General features: G+C 35.9%; 1 non-coding gene across 1 annotated transcript; it reads left to right on the top strand.

Annotated features, from left to right (window-relative positions):
- Positions 1–7,232: 7,232 nt before the first annotated feature.
- On the top strand, positions 7,233–7,307 carry trnaa-agc (transfer RNA alanine (anticodon AGC)). Its single transcript has one exon. It is a non-coding gene; the product is annotated as a tRNA-Ala (tRNA).
- Positions 7,308–7,443: the final 136 nt, after the last annotated feature.

Here is a 7,443-nt window from a genome sequence, read left to right as displayed (position 1 = left end):
AAGAAAATATGAATGTGCTATAATGATTAAAAATTAAGAATAAAACAAAATTGAAATGACAAATAGAGATTCAAAAAGTGGAAACTTGAATTGGATCTATTTTAAGTATATGTAGACTGAATCCCTTTACTAGCCAATGTCGCACAAACATCTGCAGCAATACTGAATGTGACCTGAGGTCCAAGTAGCACACTCATGGCCACTGGTGTCAGCCCACACAGGTCAGAGGTCGTGACCCTCACAGGTAGCACTATGCACACATGACAAGACCCCACGCACTGACTCGTTCTGTTGTGACGAGGTCTGGATCCCTGACACTGCAGCGGCGAGCGCCACACTAGCAACTGCAGTTTGATTTGTCGATTGGGGGGATGTTGAGGAGCAGAGAGGAGGCCAATGGCCTAATAGGGGGTGAGACAATGGGCCATCACTAATCAGGGACCTCAAGGTTGCCATGAGGTTAATTGTAATGCAGGTGGCAGTTGTATAAGGGGGGTTAAAAAAAAAAAACACAAAAAAAACCTTGACTGCTTTACTGCTCTGGTGTCCATTGTGTTTTAACATCAGCCCCCCAGGCCAGGATTTGCCTTTCTCTCTCATTTTCTCTCCTCTGTGTCCCCTTCACCTTTTAATCTCTTATTATCTAGCAATTCTCATTCAGGCCTCTGTGGGTTAAAGAAAACCTTTCAGCAAATTTAAAAAAGGAAATGTAAATATTGAGCCAGTCCTGCCCTGCAGTAACTGTTGTGATGCGCAAGAGATCCATTGATGGGCCCATTGCTCCTTCACACTACATTTTACATTCGCTGGAAGTGTCCTTTTGTATCATTGTTATTTGTTTAAATTGACAGAAACAGCAGAATTTGCGTGTCATTGTGAACCTCTGAAAGAGCATCTCCAAATACGAAGCTCTGGGTGAATAGAAGATGGTATGGCTTTCTTTAGATGTTTACATTAGCTTTGTTAAGTCGCATTGTTCGTCACAGCTCAATCTCCACTTAGTCTGCAATTTACATTAATTTCTTTTGGTTTTAAGGACTTGATGCATAAAATGTTCGCCGACAGAGAAATACTTTGCTGTTGGGATATGTATGCACATGATTGATTTTGGAGACTTTTTAATGCAGTGAATTAAGTTTAAATTCTTAAATTGGTTCCAAAATAACATCTTACGTAAGATTCATTCAAATGTGTAGTCTGTAATTTAATGACTTGGAATGATTTAAAGAGAAACATTCACTTTTATTCATATTTAATAAGCATTTTAAGCTGTGAAAGAGCATATTAAATGACTTTTTTAATTCTAATCATTTGAATGTAAAGACATTTCCAGTTTTAATTTTATATTTAGTGTTCAATTGTAGGCTATTTACTGCATATGAAACATTTTGGGGATACATATGTTTAGTTTTTTTTTTTTGATAATTTTATTGAAAGAAAGCAGACTGTTTTAAGTTTGGAATTAAAAACTGATAACAAGACTGCCGCATTTACGATCCCTAAAATATATAAATATTCTGCTGTAGAGATCTCTACTAAATGCATCAGAACAAATTGCAGATACATTATTATTCATGCTGTCAGAATTTTATTGATTAAGAAGAGGTATTTAAAAAAGGAAAAACTAAATATAAAATGTATGACTTTTAAGAGAACAAGTTTTATTTTAAATCCATATAGCCTAAGTCATTTTCTGGAATGCATCACATTTGATTAACAAAATTAAGTCTACTGATTTAAAATTATCGAAATAAAAATGACAACAATTATTTTAACACATTTAAACATTTAAAGGTTTATCTTATCTTATTTCAGATTAAACAATGGAACTGGTTGATATCAACAACTGAATTTGATAAATTTAAGGAAAGCATTCACATTAAATATTTAAGAGATATTTTAAGTTTTATGTTTACAAAACATTTTTTATACAAAAATTGTGACTTAGGAAGGAGTGAATGATTGGATCTAAATTTAAAGGTCCCCTTCTTTGTGATCCCATGTTTTAAATGCTGTTATTTTAATCTCGGAGTCCAATCATCTTTGTTTGGGCTTCCCAGGGATGCTGCACTTAGAGATCAATGGTTAGCTATGATTTATGTTTATCTCGGTTCCCGAAAATTATAATCCACATGTAAAACTATGTGCAGCACATTTTGCTGAGGACAGCTTCCTCAATCTCAATCAGTTTAATGCCAGATTCGCACAAAGATTATTCTTGAAAGATGGAGCAGTTCCCTCTTTGTCTGGAGAAGGCGTTGTTTATGGACCACAACCGGTAAGTGTATTTTATTATTTAAGTTGGTGCGTTTAACAGTTTCTGTAATGAATTACACAAAGGGCAACGCTTTTTAGCTTTGTTAACTAGATGTTAGGGCTGTGCAAAAAAATCTAATGCCATTTTCATGCGCATTTTGATAGTAAAAACGCTCCTGTGATTAGAAGTACATCTCCAGCACATGCGTTCAGATCAGGGTTGCCAGGTTTTCAAAACATATCCTGCCCACTTGCTTCTCAAAACTACTCCAAAACTAGCCCAATCGTGTTTCCATGAGGGCAGTGTGCGCTAAGCTGGTGTCGAATCACAACACAGGAACCGCTGGCACAATCAGAACTCGTTACGTAGTTCTGAAGGAGGGACTTCATAGAACAAGGAAGTCATCAGCCCGTTTTTATGACAGTGAAAACAGCGGTATACAGATAAGTGAATTGTGTGAAAAATACTGTGTTTTTTTACACGCGAAACATGAAAACATGTTATATTGCACACCGTAAACACAATCAAAGCTTCAAAAAAAGCACGAAAAATGGGACCTTTAAGGAGCTTTACTGAGTATTAGTCTACAAGGATTTCACATCACAGACAGTCAGCACTCAATCGGCAGGACTTCATGTTTCTTTAGCGACTGCTATTCCCATTTGACTTTGTCAATACATTCTCTGACACTTCAAAGTCCTCTGCTGTTGTGCCTCCATTTACAAAGCACATGTTTTCAAAAGATCAGGCCATTGGCAGCCCTACTTATCACATACTGGGAGACTGACACAATTGAAAGCTACTGTGTTCCCCCCTCGCCCTTCTGAAACCAAGAGAAGGAGGACTGGGGGGAGAAAGTTCTGAAAGACAAACATGGCTGAGGCTGCCAACCTGTCCAAGCAAATGTTCTCTGTGTTTATTCAGCTGATGATTGGACAGTGGCCAGTGCATGTCAGTCCTGTACTGTCTTTCCTATCCTTGCAAATGTAAGGGAAACACATATAAGTGTTCACTTGAGAACATGACAAATGAGATGCCATGAGGTTGTGGGAGAGACCGTGATGCTTGTGTGACAGCAGCAAAGAAGGGGGAAGGAAAGAGCGCCACTTTATTTCTGCCAACTTCTTTCCTGTCAAGCGACCCCTTTGAAAGGGACATTACACATTCAAGTCACTGCTGCGTCTTTCATAAAATGTGCAGAGAGAGAAAGACACTCCCAATATAAAAAGGGGGAAAAAAGGGGTAGGGGAATAAAAGTGTGTTACAATGTGTGTTATTTTTTGGGGAATAAAGGGAATGAAGACACTGTCAAGTTGTAAATAAATAAAGTAGAGTTCTCTATGTTGGGGAATCACTTGTAAGCAATCTAAGGTTTCCAAATGCACTCGCAATGAACACTTTAGTGTGCCACATTACTCAGATTCTCTTTAACTCTCTCCTTGTGACCCAGATGGGCTGTGTTTGAAATTACTCACTTGAAAACTTATTCAGTATGTAGTGAATGCAGCATAATTCCCTATATGAGGAAGGTGAATTTGTGATGAATGTGTGAATTTGAGTAAATACTGAACGCTGTGAAGCTGTCAGATGAACTTCTTTTCATTCAGTGTTCATACTTTTTCTTATATGAACCAGAGATTGATAAATACAATAAAGAACAACCTATTTAGATTTTAGACTAAATCCACTGTACTTTTTTTTTTTTTTACTTCACTCATCAACTTACAGATTTCATACTAAATATGAATCTTGAATTCATTGAACTAAACGTTTGTCCTGTTTAATAAATGTGTTCAGAATGGTCAAAAATTTTCAATAAATGTTGTTGGATAAACAAACAAAAACATTACCATTATAAAGAAAAGGAAGAATTTTTATTAAAAAAAAAAAAACATTCATGAATGAATGCATAGTTTTACATTTATTAAGCAAGAATATGTTATTTACTGATTGATTGGTTTAATGTAATATCATCTTCTGGTTATACATTAATCAAAGTGTGTAATTTATTAAATAAAATGATTAAATCAATATTTATTTATTTATTTATTTTCATACTAGTTTTTTTCATGCTGAGAAGCATTTCTGTGGTCATAGGGATAAAAAAACCCACCCCTCCCTCATCCTTACAGTACCAATAGACAGCAATAATTTCTTAGCAGAGACATTATAAAGAGAAGTTCTGTTATTTTATTTTATTTTATTTTTTATGTGCACACAAATATGAATTATGTAAGGTTGCTCATGAAGAATTCAGATAACGACATCCCATATAGTGTGATTTCGGACACAGCTCCGGTCAGGGAAAGCATGAAGGCATCTACTGTGAGAGTCTGGAGGATAAATGCAGGTTACCCACTAAGCTACTTGATCTTGTACGAATGCCATAACATTCGGCATGCAAAAATATGCAATTTTCTCCTCTCAGCTTTATTTTAATCCAAGAGTTTCAAATTTACACCATTCAAACAGTATTAAAACTGCGATTAGACACTTTGCTTCTGTAAAGTAACACTGTGATAAACAGCTGTCATGTTTATCATGTTTCATGATAAAGCAGAGCGATTTTATCCATCACACCATATTTAAGTGGACATGTGATCGAGAACGTGACAAGCAGAACCAGTTAACTGACTACGGCACCTTCATTACCTGTGCCTTGGAGACATGCGTGACTTCCCCTCATATCCTCTTGCTCAAGACAACGTGGGCAGGAAATCCGTCTCATTCTCGACTTCTTAAATAGCTTTGAAATCAACCCTGTGACATGTCAGCCTATGAACCACTTTAAAATGTGGCACAAGACTTACCTACACAAACTTATCACCTCATTTTAGTGGCAGTTGGGGGGATTGGATTGGATTGGATTGAAAAATCGATATTAAAGGGATAATTCATGCCAAAAAAAAAAAATAGCAATACTCAACTGTATGCTGTTCCAAACTGTATGACTTTCCTTCTTATATGTAACACACAAGTGCTTAGTTTGTGGCTCTAAAAACTGTATTTAAAACCACCCTGTTCATATGACAGCATATTGAATGGCTCTTTTTTCTATATATAGAGGACAAATTGATGAAAAAATAATTACTTAACAGACAAAACCTTTGAAAAAAAAACAAAAAACAGTATATATATATATATATATATATATATATATATATATATATATATATATATACGGATTCTTTGAAAACTCCACCTTGTAAAATAGTTACGTAACAATAATTTTCTAACCAGATAAGGTAGGAAGCAGCACTGCAAAATAACAGACAATGCTGATGTTTTTTTTCTCTTCACTTTTATGTAGAAACATTTGAAACAAGTGAAAAGTGCAGTAAGACCAAATACACATTCGAGAAGCAATCTATGAAAACAGCACATAATGCTTTGCAAGAAAATTTTCATTGTTTCAAGGATGATTAAATACTTTAACGAAATACCCCTAACAACAGGATTTAGATGTATTTATGTATTGCAATTGGTTATTTTACAAATTATTTGCCTATTGTTTAGTGGGCAGTGAGTCAGAAATATTGCACATTTACAGGTTATAGCTTACTTTCTTGTTGAAAAATAAAGTGGATAATGGTGCAAGATTTGAGCGCTTTGAGAGTCTGTTCACCACACAGCTTATATATGACTTCAGAAATATTAGAATATAGTGCATGTATCATATGAACCGGTTTTTATGATAGTTATGGTGACCCCCACCCCCGCCCTCATTTTGGAGCTTGTCAGCCATTAACTTTCATTATATGCAGTAGGGTGAACAGAAAATTCTTCAAAACGTCATCTTTTGTGTTCCACAGTAGTTGAACAGGTTAAGAATGACATGAAGTGGAGTAAATGATGACAGAATATCCCTATCTGTGTGAACTATGTTTTAAATGCAATTGCTGATGATTTAAACATTAGCTCGTGATTTGACTTTCATCTTGATTCTCGCTAATCAATTGGAGGATTTTCTTTTCCTTGTCACTGGCTATTTTATTAATATTCATGATCTTCATTAGCATGAAGCCATCTCAATTGGGAGCTGCCGCATTGGGGCTCTAATGTAGTCACTTGATGCAAGTATTGTTTCTAGGGAAACCAGCTTAATGAGTTGCCGTCAGGAAGGGTGAGATTGTAAACTGCTAACACCTTCTCTTGGTGCTCTCCATATTTACACATACACAGACGCGCACTCTTGAGATAGCGCCTACAGCTGTGAAATAGAATTTAGCTGTGTGAAATCCCTTTGCACGTGAGCTCTTCACCCATTTTATGTGCTATCCAACAAAGCTTGAAGATTCTATCAAGACTCTTTCCTTCAGAAGACTCTGTGGAGCTTATTTTTCTTCTTAGTGGAGTTAGCTGAATGATATGCTATCTTAAAGTCACAATGAAACTGATGTATTTCCTTCCATGATGTACATCCAAACAGGGGTTAAATTGGGAATTATTATTGTTGAGAGAGAGAAGAAGTTAAGAGAGCTTGAAGTAAGAACGAAAAACATGTAGACTATAGTGTTGAACATGTCCACAGATTAGGACGCTATGAAATCTGTTTTATTTTCCCCCAAATTCCATTTTTTTATTTTATTAAATCTTTTATGACTTAAAAAAATGAAATGCTAAGAACAGGTCGATTTTAGCCTGTCTAATTAATATTCATCAGCATCTTTTCTGATTGGCCTGTTGTTTTCTGAGTGATTCAAAGCCAGGCCAACCACAGGTAACTAGAGTCATCCGATGTCACAGCGCTAGCTGGAGGCAGCAAAACAAAGGGGAAACTGGAGGCGGCCCACTCAAACCAGAGCAGATTCGGCTATGTAAGGAGCTTCAAATATCATCTTAATGTGATGTTGGGTGCCAGAATCACAATAATAATGCCTCAAATTAGAAATTTGATCGCATATCTGCTAATTAGTCAATATTTACACTGTTGACCCGTGTTTGAATTTGGTTTACTTGCAACAATTTCCTTGTTGTGTTCCTGTGGCTCAGTGGTAGAGCATTGCATTAGCAGTGCAAAAGGTCATGGGTTCAATTCCCAGGGAACACAGGTACTGGTAAAAAATAAAATAAATGAATAGCCTGAATTCACTGTAAGTTTCTCTGGATAATATCCTAATTAATAAATAATTAATCCATTGATTAATGTCAGGCCATTTTGATACAAAGCAATAATAGCTGCATGT

The sequence above is a fragment of the Carassius carassius genome, chromosome 42 (assembly GCF_963082965.1).
Source record: "Carassius carassius chromosome 42, fCarCar2.1, whole genome shotgun sequence".
Lineage (NCBI taxonomy): Eukaryota > Metazoa > Chordata > Actinopteri > Cypriniformes > Cyprinidae > Carassius > Carassius carassius.
Note: the sequence above shows the minus strand (reverse complement) of the source record. Positions and strands in the feature narration are given on the sequence as shown.